Source organism: Uloborus diversus, chromosome 5 (assembly GCF_026930045.1).
Source record: "Uloborus diversus isolate 005 chromosome 5, Udiv.v.3.1, whole genome shotgun sequence".
In the NCBI taxonomy this organism is placed as follows: domain Eukaryota; kingdom Metazoa; phylum Arthropoda; class Arachnida; order Araneae; family Uloboridae; genus Uloborus; species Uloborus diversus.
The window spans coordinates 3,049,272-3,071,802 of NC_072735.1; the positions used below are offsets into that span (position 1 = coordinate 3,049,272).

At 32.3% G+C, this 22,531-nt stretch overlaps 1 long non-coding RNA gene across 1 annotated transcript in view; it reads right to left on the bottom strand.

Annotated features, from left to right (window-relative positions):
- Positions 1-3,633: 3,633 nt before the first annotated feature.
- Positions 3,634-22,531, bottom strand: part of LOC129222259 (uncharacterized) — a 32,103-nt gene continuing 13,205 nt past the window's right edge. The window contains exons 5-6 of the long non-coding RNA XR_008580577.1: positions 15,856-15,912; positions 3,634-3,765 (exon numbers count right to left, since the gene is read on the bottom strand). This is a non-coding gene — a long non-coding RNA (uncharacterized LOC129222259). The remainder of the gene's footprint in view (positions 3,766-15,855; positions 15,913-22,531) is intronic.

A 22,531-nucleotide genomic window follows, 5' to 3' on the forward strand; every position in this document is an offset into this window, starting at 1 on the left:
CAGGACTGTCAAATCCTATCTTGATTCGCAGCAGGTACAGCTTCTTCCTTGGCCTGCATATTCCCTGGATATGTCACCGATTGAATATTTGTGGGTTTTCGTTGGGCGGCATCCTCATCCTGTTGCTTCGACAGACGAACTTTGGTTGCGCAAACAAACAATATGGAATACTCTTCCGCAGGCAGATATTCAAATTTTGTTTCATTCCACGCCGAGTCGTGTAGCAGCTCTTATTGCGACGCGTAGTGGCCACACAAAGTACTAATTTCTATTTCTTTTTATTGTTTGTTTGGTTTGAAAATGTAATCATTTATTTGTATCGTTACCACTCAACTGTGTATTAAATTTCATTCAACTATGATGCTTCCTTCATGGTGTTGCAATTTTCACAAACAGGAGTGTATTTTTGAAACAGTGACAAAAATTCCGAAGACTACTCTCATTATTGCCTGCAGTCGGTTTCAACAGCGTATAGAAGCTATCATTGCCGCTGATGGTGGGTTTTTTGAATTATGTCGTCCTTTATGTATCTGACCACCTGAACGAAAACTCTTAATTTGTCTTCTTCCTCAATTTGTTCCCTTTTTCCTATAAACATCAGTTTGTTCTCAAATACCTGCCGCACCCTGTATATTATTCGTAAGGCGTTCAGCACGTTCCTTTTTGATTGCAATCATGTATTTCAAAAAGTTTTGATTTTAGGCTTTTTTTTTGAGTTAAAGTATTAATTCCAAAATCCATCTCTAACAGTCAATGAACTTGGCGAGTGTTGTTGACACCTACCTTTCAATAAATATTTTCACTGTATGTAGTTCTATTTTCTGATTCTAAGGGAAACCGATTTTACCTAGTAAGAATCTTTATATATTAATAGGCAAGTCGTTTTTTTTTTTTCGGTACCAATTTCTCCTATGTTTGTGAACCGATTTCCTTCATTCTTTTTTTGTTCGGTAGCTATTGCCGAGTTTTAGTGTCATCAATAAAAATTTTTGAAATCGAACGCTAATTAATGGAGTTATTAATAAAAAACGCATTTTCGTCCTAAATTGCTCTTTCTACGCTAACGGATGGTCCAATTTTTCCGAATTTGATATGGTTGAAAAGGTCTTTAAAAAACACTCTTTACGAAAAAATTGTTAGGGCGCCCAAGGTCCAATAACCTAAATCCACTAGAAAAAAAAGTTATGAGCATTTTTTAGTTAGCGAAACTCAAAAATTTTAATTTTATCTCTTTTTTATTGTTGAAATTCATTGTTGGAAGCGTGAAACATTAAGTTTTAATTCATTTTTTAACCCGCTTTTTGTGCACAAGAAATGCATTTTAATGCTTCGAGCTTGGTATGGTTGGAAAGCTCGTGAAAAATACTTCAAAAAACGTTTGCTCCCCGTTTTACGGCTAAACAACAGAAACCTGCTACGATGACTAGAAAATGAGCTAGAAGCAATTAAAAGTTAGTGAAAATCCATTTTTATTTGCTTTTTCACGCGACTTAGCGTGAAGAAATTGCTTGATAATATTGTGGTGTTGCCATTTCTCATAAAGAAATGAAATTCTTGCATTTGTTTTTATTATTGAGGCTTTTTGGGTAACTACGGGCACTTAAAATATTTTCATTTTGATTATGTTTTCGCGATTCTAATATTTAAATAAATTATTTTCCGGAGTGAGGGACGACTTTCAGTTCCAGCTCTCCAATAATATCTACATTTGCTATCACCACAAACAGAACTCAAGGTGAAACTTATGATTAAATTGGCGCATTATTACGACGTCCAGCTCTTTTGCATGGACAATTATATGTTGCCGTGAGTAGAGTTCGTTCCTTTGACTCTGTTGGAAATTTTATATTTAACGGCAAAGATCGTGCCTACTTTTACAAAGAATATTGTTTGTCCAGAAGTTTTATGTATTATGGGATTTTTGCTGCATCATTTCATTCAGAAAGACTTCCATTATTGTGAAATTAACGAACTTTCAAGGGTGCCTATATAAGGGGCAAGGAGGGGGGCTCAAGCCCCCTCCCCCTAGAGATTAGAATTTCTTTGCTTTCTTAGCAAAAATGTAAAAACATTTCTTCTCCAGCCATTAATGAATAAGTTATTACATATGTCAAATTTTAATAACTCTAATATCTACTGAAATTGGTTTCTATAGGGAGAATATCCTGCTAAACCATCGGGAAAATATCTGAGCACCCCCTTAAAATTTTGCATATGGCCGCCCATGCGAACTTTATCTATTTTGGTACCAATGCCGGGGCGAGAAATATTTTTCTTTTGGATTCGTAAAAAATAAGTAGAAAATGTCTATTTTCAAGGAACTGACTACGAATGAAGTCCCTCTTAAAGGTGGGGTTCATTAAACTGTAACCGTTAGTGACAAGGGGGGAGGAAATGAATGACAAGAGGGACATATACAATGGGGAGAATGGGACATCAAGATTTGTTTTGATGAGAACGTTTATGAAAAAAAAGTGTGACTTGTGACAAAGGGAAGAAGGGGTATGGTGAAGTGTGAAACTCTGCGACAAAGGGGTGAGGGATGAAAAATTTTGAAAAGTGCATTTGTCCGTTTTTGTAAGCCGTAACCGAATCGTAAACAAATCACAAAGACGATTTTTTTTTAATAAAATTGCACTGTTATTGCCACGTCCAGTGTTTTTGAATGGACAATTTTTAATGTAGCAAGTAGGATTCATTCATTTGACTGTTTAAAATTTTATGATTCTTAAGTCAGTGGTCAAGGCAACTTACTTAATAATATTAAACTTATTAAAAGAAGTAGTGTTCATGCAGAAGTTTTACATAAAATCTGAGTTTTTCAGGATCATTTCATCCGGGAAGATTTCGATAGTTGGGTAATTGGCGCTCTTTATCTACTGGCATCAAATTTTTGGCGCCAATTGCAGCGCGAGAAATGTTTTTTATTTGCATACGTAAACAAAGAGTAGGGAAATACGTATTCGATTACCACATACGGTAACCTCAAAACAGGGCTGTCCACGTATGAAGTCCCGCTTTAAAGTGGGGTTCACAAAATAGTAGGTGTTTGTTACAAGGGAGAGGAAATACATGACAAGAAGAGCATACAATGAGGAGAATGTGGCATAACAAGCCTTTTTTTATAGGAACGTTTATGAAAAACAGCGTGACATGTGACAAAGGGAAGAGGAGGTATGGCGAAGTGCGACTCTTTGTGACAAAGGGCGAAGAGGGTCGAAAATGTTGAAAAGTGTGAAATCAGTTATGCACCGCCCTTAACCATAAACAAATCACAAAGACGACCTTTTTTAAACATTGTTCTATTATTGCGACTTACTTAGTGTTTTTGAATGGACAGTTATATGTTGCCACGAGTAGAGTTCGTTCATTTGATAGTTGGAAATTTATTTTTCTAATGACGAAGAAGCAACTTACTCAGTAATATTGTTCGCACAGAAGTTTTAAGTCTTACTTATAAACTGAGTTTTGATGCTTCATTTCATACAGGAAGATTTCGAAAATTAGATAATTGGCGATTTTTATCTACTGGCGTCAAATTTTTTGTTTCTAATGCCAGCGCGAAAAATGATTTTCCTTTGCATATGTAAACAAAGAGTAGGGAAATATTTATTTGGATAGGGTAACACAAAGCAACATGGTATCTTACATATAATAAAATAAAATGTTTATCCAAAATAAAATTATTCAACTCCTACAATTTGACGACCACACCACTTGCTCAATGGAGTTGTTTCCTTCAGTCAAAAGTACTACTTTTAGTCACTGAAATAGATAGAATAAGCAAATAATAATAATAATAATAATAATGTTGAGACAAAAAAAAAATTATTTTCTCAACGGTTTTTTTTTTTTTTTTTAACCTTTTTGAATGTCCGATTTTGGAAATAAGGCGTGATCTTTATGATGTTACAGGTGCTGTATTTTGGCGCGCGACTCCATTGCTGGGCTAAATACTTACGCTTTGCTGTCAACCGCGTTTTCGGGTTATGATAATATGCACTGTGCGCTAATGGCATCAGTTCGTGTCATTTCATCACGTTTGATGCCATGTACAGAAGCGTAAAAAATGAATTTCAATCTGCGCACCAATTAAAATAGCTGTTAAAAAAATATTAATTTTTTTCAAATTATTTAAAAATGGTTAAAACTTTTGTTTTTAAGCATGCTTTTCCAAAAAAAAAAGTACTTTTAAAATTTCGGATACGAACCCATTACCGAAATATCCTCTTTCATTCATTTATTTTGAGATTAACTGATAAAAAGCAAAAATTGAATAAATTATTACTGTTTGGTATTGTATGTACGTATAAAAATTATATGTTTCCAGTTATGAAGTAAACATGAGCAAGGTTAGAAATACAAATGTTGGAAATAGTTAAATTTATACAAGTTTTCTCAAATATTCATTTATGAATATGGTCGAATTTCGACTACTGGGCGAACTCTAGTATACTTTAAAACGTAAACACATCATCTCGAATTAAGCAGAGCCTCAGATTTTTGAGACTCAGATCTTCGAGTCTCTTGTCTTATTATTAAAGGCAAAATAAATTCTGTAAATGTGTTTTCTTTACCGACAGGGTGTAAATGCAAAGAAAGTGACATGTTACTACTAGTCTACACAATGATAATTCGGTACATATGTTATTTGCCAAAAATCGTAGTAAAAGAAAAAACTCTTCCCAAGTTATATGTAAAGAGAATTATGCATTGAGAAAACGGATCACAGTGGTTCAAGGGTGCAAAAAATAAAGCAATTTTATTAAAGTTTGAACATTTAAATTATTTCATGTCGTAATTATTTATCCCTTGAGATATAGTAACATCTCTACATAGTATAAAATGAAGTCCCCTAAAAGCGTCTGTGTGTTTGAACTCGCAAAACTCGAGAACTACCCGGTCGATTGAGCTAAAATTTTCACAGTTTGTTCCTTTAAGTGCTGAAAAGGTTTGCAGACCAGTTCGAATAAAATTCGATGAATAGTTCTTTTTTTATTCCTTTTACGTCCAATTTTCACATAAATTCTCAAATATGGGGTGAAAAATTACTTGCGCATATTAATATTACATATCGTTAGAAAGGGTAGAATTTTTCGCGTTCTACGCAATTTGATTCAATGCTATAATTTAATTACGGCGGGAATTATTTGCGTATTTAGCTGGAAGTTTTTAAGGCTTAGCTGTAATTTAGGCACTACTTTCTTCATTAAATAAATCAATAAAAAGTGAAGGAATTGTCCCACAACTCTCTTTTTGACGCCATTGGAAAAATCGACCTTTCTTACTCCAGATCTAATTCGACCTACGGTCGAAAAAATAAGCTTTTATCTCAAAAGGAAAAAAAGTTACAAGCCTTTTTAAATCAAGTTTAAGAAATCCCGATTCCATTCAAATAGTGAACCATTTTCCTTCGAATTTTAATTCCTTAAACTTATTTTATTTTGTGTTTCCATGGTTACTCATTTCAAATCCATCTTTCTGGATTTAACTTCTTAAAAGTATTTTAACATCTGTCGTCATTGTTTGGAAAGGAAATCATGTTTTTTTTTTTTTTTTTTTCTGCCTGATTGTTGAATATGCGTCACTTGACGTAATTTTTATTTTCAAGGAGGACCGGGCAAAGCTGGGCAACGCAGCTAGTACTCTATAAGAGTTACTTGGAAAAAAAATCGCATATCATTAACAAAAACACGCCAAGATTTGTTGCATAATTATGTTTTTACTTTTTTCGGACGTTCCCCTTACACTTCCGTTTTAATTCATACGTTCAATAATGGGAACTTGAATTTAGTAAAAGTCATTTCTGATTGGTTTTTCACACCATTAGGATGCATATTACACCATCAATTAAAATTAAAATTTCATCAAAGTTTAAAACTGTCGGAAATGAAATAAAAATTAATTGCGAAAAAATATAATGAAAAATATTATTGAATTTCTTTTTATCGGCGGCTTCCGGTGGGCTGAAAGTGATACAGATACATAGTTGAATCCTTCCTGTAAACAAACAAAAACACTTTAGCAGCTGCTACTGCTGTCGTGGCAGATGTTTTTGTTTGATTTTCGATGTTTACACACCCCAATATAGTAAACTAGAAAATAACCTGGTCGTGGTATGACGGGGGAAAATTGCCCTTTTATGAAACAGATTGGTCGCCAAATTTGAAGTGTTCCAAAATATCTCCGCACCTCAAAGTCAGACTAACGTAAGTCACATTTTCTGCACGTAGCAGGAGAGCGTTAAAACGTTTGTTTAATGGTATACGAACGTTTGAGGCTCGTTCTCTTAAAACATTGGTAAATAAATATAAAGTTTTTTTGAGCAATCACGATTGCTTATTGTTCTCATTTGACCGTTTTTGGCGTCCGTGCCTTTTTCAACTTGGACTAGAAGCCTTTGCAGCACCACCGCCCACCATCCTCTGCTGGCGGCGCGGCGCAGCTGCTCCGGTTTTGAGCTATCCGCTTCTCATGGTCGGAGGCGTCCATGTCCTACACACACGCACGTTCAGACACACACACATACACACACACACGACTTCACACACATACACTCACACACACCTACGTGCATACACACAGGTCTACGCACACACACAACTATGCACACGTAACCGCCCAGGAGGAGAGGCAGGCTTGGGGGGGGGACAGGAGCCGTTTCTAGAAACAATAACTCCAATGAGTAGGGTCCTGTATTAGTTCGTGATTGCGAAAAACATAATTTGAATTCAAAATTTCAGAATTCAAATTAATTTTCTTTTTTTTCTTTTTTGTATTTTTTTAAAAACATATTCACGTAATGCCGAACTAGATTCTACATGCAATGATGTAAGAACCTGAAAATAACTTTTGGACACGTTAGTATGGCTCTAAAGTAGATATATATGAAAGAGAAATGTTAAAAACTTATACAAAGTAAAAAACAATTCTGTTCATAAAATCATGAAATTTGTAACTCATCATACGTTTCAAATTTCTAAGGATTTCCTTTTCGAAATCTTAATCAGTATAAAGCTGTTTGTTCTCAGCTTGTCAACATTATCTGAAAATATTGTAAAAGTGTATCATCTTTATTGCATAAATAAACCTCGCGTGTGATATACAACTGATTTAGTTAACTATTTTTTGCTAAACATAGAAAGGAATTTGAAATTTAGTGAAATCCCAATTTTACGTTTCTCAAGGAACTGGATCAAAAAAAAAAAAAACCCGTAAAATATGGGAAATGTATAGAAAGCATAAATCAAATAAGAAAAAAACTGAAGGTAGTAACGATGACTCTTATCAGAATAACTATAAGACCCCTTTTAGGAGATTGTGGTAAGCCTTTCTCGATTATTTTACTACAACTAAATAACGGGAAAATACCTGGAAAAGGATATTCTATCTAAATAGATGAGTTGGAAAATGATCTCTAAATGATTTGATCCCCAATGTTTACCCTAAGACCAAGAATCTTTGTCAAAAGAAATTACAAATAGATGTGCAACAGACCCTTAAATCCTTAGGCTTCATGCTTTCATAATTAAAGGCGATATTCCAATAATTTATCACGCAACTTTGATTTGCCTTTGCCAACTTAAGTGATTGTAATTTCCAATGAAATTTTCTTATGCAATCACCGTCATCATATCTGAAGTTCAAACGTACACTTATACGTAGTACAACTCAAATTCAAAATAATAGAACACTTCCCATTTTTTGGAAAAAAGTTTATTCTAACCAAATATAAGTGCAAATTAGGTATTTAAATGAACGTGCCACATTTCTTGGACCTTAAAGTGTGCATTTCATTTCAAATATTCTCAATTAACAATAATCTTCGACAGAATAATCCAAAAGTTTATAGTGATAAAGATTTACATTGAGTCAAGAAATTAGAATATTCAAATTAAAGGGGAAAAAAACACTTTCAAAAGAAACAATATCAATACTAGAATGTGTCATTTTTTGCTGGATTCAATGCTTTAATCCTTTCTCACACGGATTCTACCACCTGTTTACATTTAACGTTGTTGACACTGTTTCCATACACTCTTCAATGCGGCAATGAGCTCAATTTTGTTGGCGGGCACCAGGTCTTGAACCGTTTTCTTTAGATTTGACGGTACCTAGAGATGAAAACGATCGGAAAAAAACCGGAAAATTTCCGAAAAAAACGGAAAAACCGGTTTTTTTCGAAGGAGTTTATTTCCACTCCGGGAAAATTGAAAAAATAAAATTTTTCAACTGTTCAGGAAATTTTAACTGAAATTTGCAGCAAAAAATGATTACAAAGTTCTCATAATTAAATTCTGATGCAATTTCCTCCCCGCACCCCCACCTTATGTTAAATACTGTCTAACTTTGATAATGCAAGTTGTTGTATAGTAATATAATTTGCATATAGATCAAAAAACATTTAATACTTTTTGCAAAAGAAATTAAACCAATATCCTTAGTGAAGAATTTATTTTCCTTCTTCATAAAACAAAAAAGCATAACTTTAATCCCAGAACTATGTTTCTGCTGACTGTGGAAACCAAAAGTACAGGGTGCGGCAAAAAAAAAAAAAAAAAAAAAAAAAAAAAAAAAAACTGGGCAAGCAATTTTCTATGTAACTTTATTAAAAATATATAAATGAACAAAACACACACAAAATAATAATAATAATAATTTAAGAAAACCTTAAGCAATCAATAAATTTGTTTCAAACTAGCCGCCTATTAAAGTAATACAGAAGTGCAGCTGCTCATTGAAATGTTCATTCAAGGGGGCGCAAGTCCTTTAATCAATCCTATTCCCTATAAAACAATTGCTTTAGAGAGTACAAACTTATGTGCAGTTTAGGGTAGATCTTTGACTCTAAAATAGGTCATACAGTGTAATAAATGGGATTAAGGTCCAGCGAGTAGAGCATCCACTCTACAAATGATATCATGTCAAAAACACTGTGCCTTGCACCACTCTTGTCTTTTTGGCCGTATTAACTGGTGTGAAGTCAAATTGAAATGTCCCGTGCCTACATTGTTGTGCTGAAGTGCTCTTAGGTCCACAGAACAAAAGCTTCTAAAATGTCCTTCTGGTGCACTTTTTGATTCATTTTATGGCCCTTATCAACAAAAAAACCCCAGAGATTTTTTGTCGCTTGTGCTGATTCCATCACAGACAAAGCCTGACTTCGGATTTTGGCGATGTTTAACATTTTCTAAGGTGCTTGGAGTGTTTACAGACCAAATTCTATTGTTCTGGGGGTTATGAGCTGGTTGAACGGTAAATCAGTGAAAGGTATCTCTTCCAGTGTGAACTTGCGGCCCGTCTCAAACGTTTCTGGCATCTTTGGAGTCCCACGAATGCCTGACCTTTTTGGAAGGCGTAAAACTTCTGTTTGAGCTGTTTTTGCCCTTAGTTGCACTTATCCCTCACAAATTCCCCATCTTACGAAAGACTTCTCTCGTGGGAACCCAAAGATTTCATTGAACTTACTTTTGGATGACTTGACGATTAACTGTTATGTTTACTGTTCGTTTTTGAAAACTTTCCGGACATCGACTAACATTTCCAAGTCACTTGAAGCGGCATACCGCATCAAATACTGTTTGCCGAGGCACAACAGGCAAATGAACTGTTGTTCTACTTGGTTAAACAACTTTAAAATAACTGGTCTTTTGCTTAAAATTGTAAGAAAACCGAAAAGCAGTGCATAAATTAGGAGATATGTTATAAATTATTTTCTAATAAAGTGAGACACAAAAATAAATAATACACTCATTAAAGTGAAATTACTTCACTTCCATACAATGATGCAATATTTGTCCGAGTGGTTTTATTTTTATTATTTGGCCGCACCCTATACACTACTGCGCTAAACACAAAAGTGGAATCTGCAGTTGAGCTCAAGCTGAGATAATGTGTTTTAAAGTTTGGCTCTTCCATATATTTGATTCAGATGTCTTTTTTTTTTTTTTCAGAATTTTTTAAAAACATAGTTCCTGATCAAATGACCTTAAAACATTTTATTCATTAAGTAAAATACGAAATAGAGAAAAACTTGGTTATAATAACTCAAAAGTGCAAGAATTACTACTTTTACTACTGCGCTTAGGATGGCCTTAATGAATAAACTGAAACTCCAATTTAAGTTTTGCTTCAGATTTAGAAACGCAGTTTTGGTTTGGGGTTTCTGTTGGAAAGAAAAAGAAAAATAAATTTAGTTCTGCTTTGGACTTAGACTGGATTGAAAAGAAATCAAAACTCAATAGCTTTCATTTTCAGACAGTAAAGTTACATTGTAAGGAAGGGAAATCATACTTATTTTTCTTTCAATGTTTAAAAGAATCATTGATCAATCATGTTTGAAAGTCAAAAATTACAATTTTTATTTCAAGTTTCAAAGGCAATCTAAAATAGAAAATGTAATTGTTATGATTAGTCACACCTTACCCAATGTTATTTGTTGAACGACGATTTGACTTATTTCTGGTGTTTGATGAAGAAAGCTCTCAGTTATAAAACAAAAAGGTTTTTTATTTCCTAATTAAACTTACCTTTATGTGTATTTCTGTCAAACAGAAAAAGAAGCTGTGTTACTTGCATATATTTTTTAATGCTTAACCCTTTATTTGTTCCAAGAAACACAGAGCTATTAAGAAACCCTATTTATATTCATAAAAAAATCAATTTTTCCATTTTTTCCCGAAAAAAAAGTGGTAAAAAACCGTTTTTTTTTCCACAACTTCTAAATTTCCGAAAATTTTACATCTCTAACGGTACTACAAATTCTTGATCGTATTGAGATTGGTATGGTAGAGTTGCTTGACCAGTTTAATGCCGAAATTCCTCTTTCTGTTCAAAATCTATGAGTTGATTTAGAGATGTGACACGGAGTAGAATCTTGCTGAGAGATAAAATGTGTAGCTGCTGTGCCTCAGATGAAGTATCATGCAGTGTTATTGATAAACAGCGGAAGTCACGCATTGCTTTATTTTAAGATATATATAACTTCCCAATTCCAGCAGCCCTCATGCACCCACAAACCAAGAAGAGGTGTCAAAGCGGAGAGAACGTTTTACACACGATTTCTCATACGCTTTATTTTTAAACGTCAAACCCGAACACCTATTTTTTGTTTACGGATATTTCAAAAAAAAAAAAGATTCATCACTGAATATAATACTTTTCCAACCTTGTTGCCCCTGTTTGAGCTTCTCTTTGCTCCAGGAGAGTCGTGCACGTTTCTGCTTCATGTTTATCTTTGGTCTTACTTCGTAGGTCCGCAATTAAAACTGCAGTTTATGCAACCAACCAAGTGTAGTTGTCGTGGATAAGATAACTATACACTCTGTCCAACACTTATGGACGTAAGAAGCATTTTTCAACGATTATTTTGGACAATTTACTTCAAATTGGGTTCATCTCTGGCCAGGTGTTACAATTTTTCTCCCTCGTTTACTTCGGTTACTTTTTAGTTGGTAAGTCCTTCTATATTCCTTTAAAATCTTACATACCATAGATTGTAAAACGTTCACTTGAATTGAGTTGGATAGTGTTTTTTATAACTTTAAGAAATGATACAATGTGTAATCTTAATTTTTTTCCTATTTATCACCCTGACTACCCATTTTGAGCAATAAAAGGCTTTTAAAAGAGCGTAAATTATCTGAGCGCCAAGCTCCATACTTGTGACAAACTATAGGGTAACAGGTATGCGAATATTTTCACTAGTTTAAAATTCACATTGAATGAATAGATTATTCTAATTTTTTGACCCATAAAAAAAATCTATCTATTTTTCCAAGCAGAAATAGACATATACAGCAGAATAGACATATTTATGTAAAACCAAATTTAAATCTTTCAACAACCGGTCACATTGAGCTATTTTCTAATCAAGGACTTAGGTTTTAATGAATGAATACAGCATTTTAACTATTAAAAAATAATAAAAATATTTACTCATGTCCACAACTCAATTTCAAATGATGTCATGAGTTGTCGAAAAAAATTTTAGATTATTTTAGTAAAAAATAACATTGAAATGCAAAAACAAATATAAATTTCAAAATTTATGTGTACATGATTTTAAAATAAGAGTTTTAAAATCTGAAAAAGAAAACCCTTCGTGTAATCTCTTCGTAAAAACCCTTCGTGAAGTGACATCGAATAATACCATGGCAAAAAAGCAAATTTGATTTTCAGTCAAAATTCAATTTTAGCAATTAAATTTAAAATGCCAAGTGATAACTTTTATGATTTTTTCAGCATTAATTTAAAAAACAAAGATTTTTTTCTTGAAATCGTGATAACAGTATGCTAATTACTTCAAGACAATGAGTAAAGACAAAGGAGTCAAGTCATTAATGACGGCTTCCTCTTTGCCTGGAGGGTTGTTTATTTTATGTAGCATGGAATGTGTGAAGGGAAAATTCAAGCTAGGTAAAATAAATAACTTTACAGACACAGCTGCAATCTTAGGATCCTTAGATTGAATACTTTGACCTTGAGGAAAAAAGATGCACAAATATACGGCACTGTATAATCGCACCTCATTAATTTTACTTTTTTAAAACAAATAATTGGCGGAAAAAAATTCATTTGATCAATTTTCCCTGATTTTTTGTTATTTTTTCAAATTTCCCTGATTTTTCCCTAAGTGATAAAGTTTCCTGACTTTTCCCTGATCTCCCTGATCTGTCGCCAGCCTGAAGATTGTATTGTTCAGTGTGAATTAAATGGATGCTTCACTTGCCAAATCGATTAACTCCGTAAAACAAAAAGTCGAGAAAAGTGATTAAGAAGATAGTGGGCACGAGGGCGCAAATGAATGAATGAATGGGCCCTTGTGGTACATTTTCTGCCATCGCGGGATCAGAAATGTACTGAAACAAAAGTTTAATATAAATTTACATTCTAAGCATTGATTAAGCAATATTAAAGCAGAAATTAGGATTCTTTTAAAAAGTGGAGTCAATCGATTTGGTAACTGAGGCATCCATATGTTGGTCTCTCTTGATAAGGAAATGAGTTAAATCAATTTGTTCCAAAACCTGATAAAAACAAAACCATTTAATTTTTCGTTAAAAAGTACCAGCATAATATTTATTTAAAATAGATAATTTTTTAACCCGAAAAAGGTCGGGACGGGCCGCTAGTTTAATAAAACTCGGTCTCAAATTTTTAAAATTGTTTTCTGAAAAATGGTGGAATTGACACCATATCCACCTTTTATTTGAAGTACGATTCACCTGATAGTTAACGTGGTGCAAGAGTAGATTTTAAAATTTACCGCTAGTTTAGATTGAATGATTTGAGAGCAAATCATTTCTCTTCCTCATATTCATACATAAATTTTTTTTAAATAGATGGAAATTTTCCTGGGATATTTCTTGTGAAAGAAAAAAGAAAATTTTAATGTGAATCCAAAAAAATTCAAGAAAGTTCTGTTAAAAATCGGAAAACATTTATTGCATTATTGCGTCAATAAATGTTCGGAATGAAAGAAAAAAGAAATCAAATGAAAGTGCGTTTCAATAATCAATGGAAATGTAAATTTCATACTCGTGGTTTTAGGTATATAAAAATATAGAAAATAAGTATTAAGAATTTTATTTTTCTTTAAAACATCTCATATAAAAGGGTGAGATGCACTTTTGCCTATAGACTAGACTGAACTTTTTACACATATTGAAAAATAATTATTGCGAAATAAATCAGAAAGATACACATTTATGCCTGTCAGGTTTTCTGAGAGCAGAACAGTATGAATCGGAAATTTTACCACTTCCTTTTCAAGAATTATTATTATTTACGTAAATATAACAGAAATGCACTTTTTCTCTTTTGTTATTGAAGTTAATAAGAAAGATTTCATGCCCAACTTTTATATAACTCACTCACTAGCTGATATTTCTTCTCTCGCAACTGAAGTAAGTTTTATTTCAAGATCTATCCACATTAAACTGGAAAAAACCACATTTCTCCAGAATTATTTTGAAAATTAAATATTTTACTTAATTCAGCCTAATTTTAAATGATTCATAGAGTTAGATCAAAACATTTAAAATTTAAACGTTCTTTTTAAGGTTTTCTTGTTATGTTCCAATAAATAATGAAAATAAAAATAAATTGTGTGCACTCACAAAGTGATCCACTTTGCCGCATCTCTAGGGTCAAAGTGGATTTCACACACCCTGGTGAGCAGTGACACAAACTTTATTATTTACTAGTGGTACGAGCACGGTTTTGCTCGTAGTAAAATTAAAAGGCCTTTTGGTTTGCCTCTATATTAACAAATAATGGATAGTGAATTTCTCGCCACTTTGCAACGGCTATATGCTCGCCCTTGTTACAGTTCCACATTATAACAATTTGCTCGGTAAAATATTCTTAAAATTGGAATAGAAAAAGAAGAAAATCGAATTTTCAAAAACTAGCTTTGAGATGCACACCCCCATACTAAACTAATTCTGTGCCAAATTTCTTGAAAATCTGCCGAACCGTTTCAGACGTTGTGCGGGTCACAGAGAGACATCCCGACAGAGATCTGGATATCCAGACAAACTTTGAGCTTTATTATTTGTAAAGATACCAAACTAATATAAATTACTGTTCTGTTTTATCACAACCTCTTATCCTATTTCTAAAGAACAAAATGAAAACATCTTCATGATGTAAAACTACCAAACTGTAAAAATACTTTTAATAAGTGAAAATTCATATATAACATAGAGAACGTTTCCTTCAACTAGTTGAACTGCTCTTTTCATTAGGTCTGATACAGAGACTATATCAGACTTCCAGGGCCTTTTATGTGCCATGCTTAATCTGGAATGAAATTAAGTTCAGTATTCCAGCAATGTAAAAGATTCTATGTAATGATATTCATGAAAATTGGATCACATCTTCCTGAAACTTTTGACTTCTGAAATGAACTTTTGAGAGATACTGCAAATTGAAAAGCATGCACAGAAAGGTTGGCCAGTAATAAAAGCCAAATCTCCTTAACATATACAATTTAGTGCTAAATGAATGTTACAAAATTAATTACTGTCTATTTCCGTTTTGCATGCTACAGCTCAGAATGAAGTGTCATGGAATGACTGTAGAAGGAAGTAATAAAGGTTTCCACTTATTTTGAGAAATTCAAGTCCCTGGTTTATCCAGAAAAAAATCCATGACAATTCAGACCTGAGTTTTAAATTTTTTGCTCTGAATGAATCAGAAAATTATAACCGATTTTCGTCGAAGCATAAGCAAAAACAATATCACACTGATACGCGTACTTTCTTCGCAACTGAATACATACATTCTGGTTTCAAAGCAGTGGGTAAAAAACATAATAGCATACTTACTGCAGCATTTTATGATGCAAAAGATACATTTTTCCAGGTTTGTTTTCATGATTTTACGAGTTTTTGAGAAAATTAATGATTCTACCTAACTTTTTTTTTTTTTTTTTTTTTGATAAAAATAAATATTCCTGACAATTTCAGGTTCTGACCCTGCCTTCTGCTTATAAAATGATTATTTGTTTCATCCTTTAAATCTTCCATGTCATCAATTTAATCAGGCCAGCCAAAGCTTGTTTTTTGAAATCCATACTTCTTTCTCTAGAATTAATCCTTTTTAAGGGATAAGCAAACGGAAAAGCATAAACAGAAAGGTTGGTATTCATTAAAACCAAATCTCCCTGTTATATGCCATTCCGTACCAAAATTAACTGCAAACAAATTTGACAAAAATTTTACAATTTTCCTTCACACTTTATCCAGGCTTAGGACTGGCAGCAGTAAATGCTGGCGTGTTTAAAAATTGTTTTTACAATAAATTACATTGTAGTTTTAAAACTAAAAACTATAACATGAAATAACCTACTGCATAAAGACATGTGCCAGGAATCCCAATGATGTAACTGTTTTAGGGGTTTCCTCTCTGCAATAAAGAATTGATTAATTACGTGAGGACCTTTTGCACAATATGGCTTAGAATGAAGTTTCATTTCCACTTATTGATATTTAGCTCATAGAAAATTTTTAAAATCCTCAAAATAGGGCTAAAAAAGTTCCACAAAATTTTAGTTAACAATTACAGAAGAAATTATTTATATAAAAAGATAGTGCACTTCTAATTCAACTCATTTTCAGGAGCAACATTTCATTAGTGTTACTGTCTCGTAACATTTTCGCACTTCATTTGAGCCAAGTAATCTAAAAATTGATGACTTTTCTGAAAGAAAAAGCTTGAATTAAAAAGCAAATCGACACTATTTACATTTATCTAATTCCTATTATTTCAGGGTGGCGACAGGAACTGTGAAAAAAAGTTTCCTGACTTTTCCCTGATTTCCCCGATTAAGTTCACCAAATTTCCCTGATTTACGTTACCAATGATAATGGCTTTCTTTCTTTGCTCTACTTGAAATCCATTGTATGTTTGTATTAAATGCAGTATTTTAAACGTTTTAAGTTGTGTAAAGTAGTTGAACTAAAGATATATTTTAAAAAGATGCTACTTTTTTAATAAAATGGTTATAAAAAAAAGACAATGTTTTTGGAAGGAAAGAAAAACCAACAAAATTTTATTCAATTAAATTTTTATACATGGAAAAATTATAGAAAATTCAAAAAAAAAAAAAAAAAAAACTTTACTTTCAGAAACCACTTAGCATAAGAAATTTAAGAAACTATTAAAATTACTCTTAAAAACATATGTGTATTTATGATAGAACTAAAAGTAATTGAAATTATTTTGAACTAAGTTTTCAAACAGTATAATAATTGTTGCAAGAATAACAAGTAATAGTGAAAGAATAGAAGTAATGTAGTTATTCTTATCTAACTAATTGACATATTTATGCAAAATAGATGAAACCATTTGACATCCATTCATAGGGAACTTTTCTCTAATCAAGAATATAGGTTTTAATGAATGAATACAGCATTTTAACAATAAAAAAATAAAAATATTTACTTAAGTTCACAAGTTAACTCTATTTCAAATGATTTCAGTATGTAACGAAAAAAATCTTAGATTGCTTTTGTAACAAACAACTTTGAATGCAAGAAAAAAAAAAGCAATTAGTTAATTTCAAAATATATAAAAGAATACAACTTGGTTATAAAATTAAAAAATTACTTAAGTCTGAAGAAAAGAAAACCTTTATAATCTGCGGCGACAACAAATAGTATAACAGCAAAAAACAAAGTTTTTTTAATTGAAAGTTCTATTTCAGCAATTAAATTAAAACCCAAAGAAGTAATAACTTTTAAGCTTTTATAGTATTAATTCAAAAACCACCAAAGATTTCTTCTTGAAATCGTGATTACAGTACTTAATTACTTCGAGACAATGGAATAAAGGCAAGAAGCTAAGGCATTAATGAAGGCTTCCTCTTTGCCTGTATGGTTGTTTATTTTACGTAGCATTGAAAGTGTAAAAGGAAATTTCAAGCTAGGTAAAATAAACAACCTAACAGACACAGAAGCAATCTTAATAAGTTCATCCTGTGGTTAATAAGTAACATTCAATACTTTGACGTTGAGGAAAAAAGATACACAAATATGCGGCAGTGTATAAACCTCATTAATTTTACTTTTTTGAACAGATAATTGGCAGAAAATGCGTAGGGAATTAGAGTATTTAATTTTGTAAAACAAAAAAAAAAAAAAAAAATTCTTCATAAAATCAATTTTCCCTGATTTTTTGTTATTTTTTCAAAATTCCCTGATATTTCCCTGATTAATAAAGTTCCCTGACTTTTCTCTGATCTCCCTGATTTCCCTGATCTGTCGCCACCCTGTATTTTAATTTAAAATGGCCAAATTCTTATATCACCATCTTAATTTAAAAAAAAAAAAATCTTATTATATTTCTTACACTGTTGCCACGAGTCAAGAATAAATTTTTGCTGCCTCGAGGCAGAAAGGATGATCATTACTTGGTTTCAAGGCTTATATCCATCCAATAGTGAACCAAAAATAGAAAAATCAGATGTGGATCCCCATATGGCTGTTTTGTATGTCTATTAACAAATTACTTAACATGACCATATATTTGTGCAACATACACCTGCATTTTATTTAAATCAGGACCAACAAAATTCATTCAGCATTCTTTAGAAGGGTGCACACTAAGGATTTCAAATTGTTAGCCAGTGAATTAGCCAGATTTTGAAAGCATTAGCCAAATTTTAAAAGTCTTAGCCAAAGATTTCGTTAACATATTTTAAACATTTTTTTTCTCTGTAACTTTAATCATAGAGTAAGGTATACTTTCAAAAATATCTCAGGAGAGAGTTTTATCTATTGCAGAATTTCTTCATAAGATAAGTAATTCTTACATCATCTATATACATAAATGGCCACTTCTGTATGTAAGGATGTCCGGGGTAATCTTCAAAACTACTGGACCGATTTTAACCATAATGAAACTTTTGAATCAAGGCTTCTCCCACCAGAGCAAACATAAATTTTAAAGTTTTTTAAATATTTGGACACTTTACTTTTTGCACTCTTTGGAAAACATAGAGATTTGTGTGTGTGTGTGTGTGTGTGTGTGTGTGTATTATTTAATTAAATAAAGCTCACAGTTTTTTTAGTGATCTTTGTTTTTGTTAGTTCATATTTTGGAAAATCTTCCAAATTTTATATGCTCAAATGTCGTCCTTTGTTTCTAACTGAATGCTATTTTGTTCTTTATACTTATTGCTATTTGACTTTTATGGGTAAGGAAGAAGCTCGATTTTTAATAACATCAAAACGATGTGTTTTGAGTTCTTTCAGTTAAAACAGAAAATGAATGAAAGTAGCAATTGTTTGTCAATTATTTATGACCCAGGCAAAGTCGGGTATTTTTGCTAGTTTGACATAATTTTGAATATCAAGCGGAGTATTTTTTTCTCTCAGTGAAAATTTTGAACAATACTGCTAAACCCTCCCCCTCCCCCACGAACTTTTTACCAGTAAGGATAGATCCTTTAAATTATTTTCAACAATTTTTGGACTGCCACTGAGTTATAGTCCTAAAAATAGTCATTTTAGTAGCCTCGTAAATGAAAAATAGTTGCCAAACAAGAAAAATATTTAAAGTCGTCCCCCAATATTTTTTAAATACTATTAACATTAAATCATGCTACATGTACTTTGATGAAAAGAATGTCTCGCCTCGGCTGCAAGGTATATAAGTGGGGTCACTGGACAAGCAGAGCTCTCTCTAGACAGGGGCAGCTACACTGGGTCCCCCCCCCCCCCCGAATTGTAGTATTATAACTGACTTTTTTTAAAAATAATTTGTATTGTTACTTATTAATTTTATCACATTCAAAGCAAATTTAATGGAAGGGAAAACACTCGGGCATTAAATTTAAATTTTGTTGCTTTTCAATTTTTCTTTAATCTACTAGCTGCATGCCGGGTGTTGCACCGGCGCCCCCAAAAGTGAAACAGATGTCCAGTTGATGTTTTTGTAGCACTCTGACATCAGTTTCTATCATTAAGGAATAAATAAAAGGCATAATGCAGGGTTTACAAAACACCAGTAAAACAATATTTTTGGCAAAAATCTCATTAATGCTAATAATAGTTATGAAATATACAAGTTATGAATATTTTTAATCAGCACAAAAGATGAAAATATGTGCTAACGTTAAACTGAAATACATCTGATAGATTATATGTGAAATATTTATGTACAATAACAATCAGCTTTTACATAAAATGACACATATTGCTTGGTTGATTGCGTAAAACTAATGCATCAAGACCTAAAAAATACCAATATGCATTAATTTAATACCAAGCAATCAGATTCCAACTAAGCTTTAGTTAAAATCATTAAAAGCAAACTTTTTTGTTCAACTCTGTTTCATTTAAAGAAATCCAAACAATCTTAATTTAATGTGTTTTTTTCACAGTACAAAATGTATTTCAAAAGTAAAAATAGGGAGGAAAAAGAGAGTTACTATAATTGGGAAACTCACCCATGTGAAGGGAAAAAGTCCAACAAAATAAAAATAATTAGTCGCATATCTTAAATTTACCAAAATACGAGGCTGGTCAATGATAAACTTACATTACAATAAATAAATATAACTAAAGAAACAACTTTTATATGCTGAAAAGAGTTAAGAATGCTGGCTGTAAAAAATAAAAAAAAGGACAGACGATAAAATAAAGGTTATGTCCGAATAGGCCAATTACAGGGTTGGTTGTTTTGATTACGTCAGTCCCACTGAAACAATTGTTAAAATGTTATTTATAATACAAATGTTAAAGGGCAACAGAAAGAAATACAAATACAAAAGTGACGCCCAGTAACAGGCTCTGGGTCCAGCTAGACTGGTCCTAGTCAATAGAAATCATAGCTTAGAATAAAAGAGAAACAAAGCTAATTCGCAACTCTAATCGTGGATGAAAAAGGTGAAACAAACAAACAAATGCCCTAACTTATAACTTGCTTTGACGCTTAGTGAATGACAGTAATTTTCCATCATGTATATGGGAAGCATTCTTTTCTATTCTTCTGAAATTACATTACATCACAAACTGTTTGAAGCCTGTAATTTATCCCATAGAAAACACATGGAATGGAATGTTTGTCTTTTTTCTTTAGTGTTGTTAATCACCGCAAGGTAGCGTATTCAAGCTCTGGAGTTGCGTTTTTCTTACAATAAATTTCGAAACGAAAAAAATTGCTTTAAAGAGTAGTTTTAAAATTTCTTTTTCAGAATGAAAGAGAAATTAAACTAATTTAAAATAAATTTTAGCTGGAAACGTTGGTTTAAGATTTGGAGAGCAGCCAAAAAAATCTCCTTTAAAAACAATAGATAATTGGACAAATTCCATTGAGAACAATTAGAATTTTATTTGCTCACCCATATGCAAAATGGCAACAGGAAAGAAATAAAAATTCCTGAATAACGTAATGTTAATTAACATTTTAATTAATATATCCGTTAATTAAAGTCGAACAATTACGAGATTGGTCCGATTGTTTTCTTTGAAAGATTTCGAATTGATCGGTGTCTCGTTCGACTCCTGTTTTGCAGATTCTCGAAAAGATTGATCTTCAGACAGACAGACAGACCGACAGACAGACAGACAGACAGACAGACGCGAACAGATTTTAATAGTATGGATGACACATTACATTAGTTTTAATGTTTCAAACTCAGTTAAATATGGCACAGTAGCCAGAAAAAAAGGAAATAAATATACAAAATCAATTTATTACTCTACTTCACTACAACTGCTATTTTTTTACATCAAACATGCAGCTAAGGGAACCACTTGGACATTAAATTTTGCAGTATTAATTTCTCAAATGTTACCCTGTATGAAATATTAAATATTGTTTAAAAGCAACTTAATTGAAATTAATCACTGTAATCAAATGTTAATAACCCATTGCATTTAAAGAGAAGAAATAAAAATAACAGGAAAAGTTTAAATTTCATTCAATTTCAATGATGATACACTTTAATGTGACATTTTAAGCTAATTGGGTTTGTATTTGTACGTAAGGTAATTGCAAGATTATTTATGATGTAACATATTGCCATGATTATCTGTTATCAAAGCATATATCAGGAAAGAAATTAATTATCCATTTTTACTTTCTTCTATATCTAATATATACAAGGTCAAGAAAGTATAGGATTCGTGCAAATTTTCGAATTTCGAAGGATTCGAACGTTTTGAGGTGTGCTGAGTCCATTTCGACTATTTTTGGAAAATGTCTGTCTGTGTGTATATGTGTTTTTGTGTCACGTCTGTGTGGGACCAGTTTTTTGTGGCCGCTCTACAGCAAAAACTACCGCATGAAATCGAACGAAATTTGGTACACATATGTGCCTCTATGTGAACTTGTGCCCATTCGTTTTTGGCGCGAATTCCTCCAAGGGGGTGGAGCAATGGGACGTTTTTTGAGTTACACGTGCTTGCTATTCCTCAGGAAGTAACTGGCGGAATCAAACAAAATTTGGTCCATATGTAGCCATCAACAGGAACAGGTGCTGATTCAATTTTGGTGTCAATAACTCAAATGGGGGTTGAGCTACAGAACGTTTTTTGTCGTCAATTGTGACTGCTGTATCTCAAGAAATAATGAAATGGAATGAAAGAAAAATTTATCGGCAAGTAGCCCTTAGTCGGTATAAGAGCTGATTTTATTTTGATGTCAACAGCTAGAAAGGGGGTAGCGTAATCGCCCATTCTTTTTTTCCATTGTGAGTGCCCTATCTCAAGAAGTAATACTACGTTCTGGTTGAAATTTAAAGTATATGTTAATCCATATGTAAACAGGCTTTGGTTCAATTTTGACGCCAATCGCTCCAAAAGGTGTTTATGTTTTTTTTTTTGCGAATAAAAATAGCTTTATTAATGTAACAATAAGAAAGATAAGTCGTAATAGATTGTCGTCTGCGTATTTCTCGTGATTTTAATTGTATGGAAATGATCCGAAATACTATCTCAATGATTTAAAATTTATAACTGTTGCCATCTTATGTTTGTTAACAAATAAAATATTTATAATTAATTCAAGCAAGGCTTTT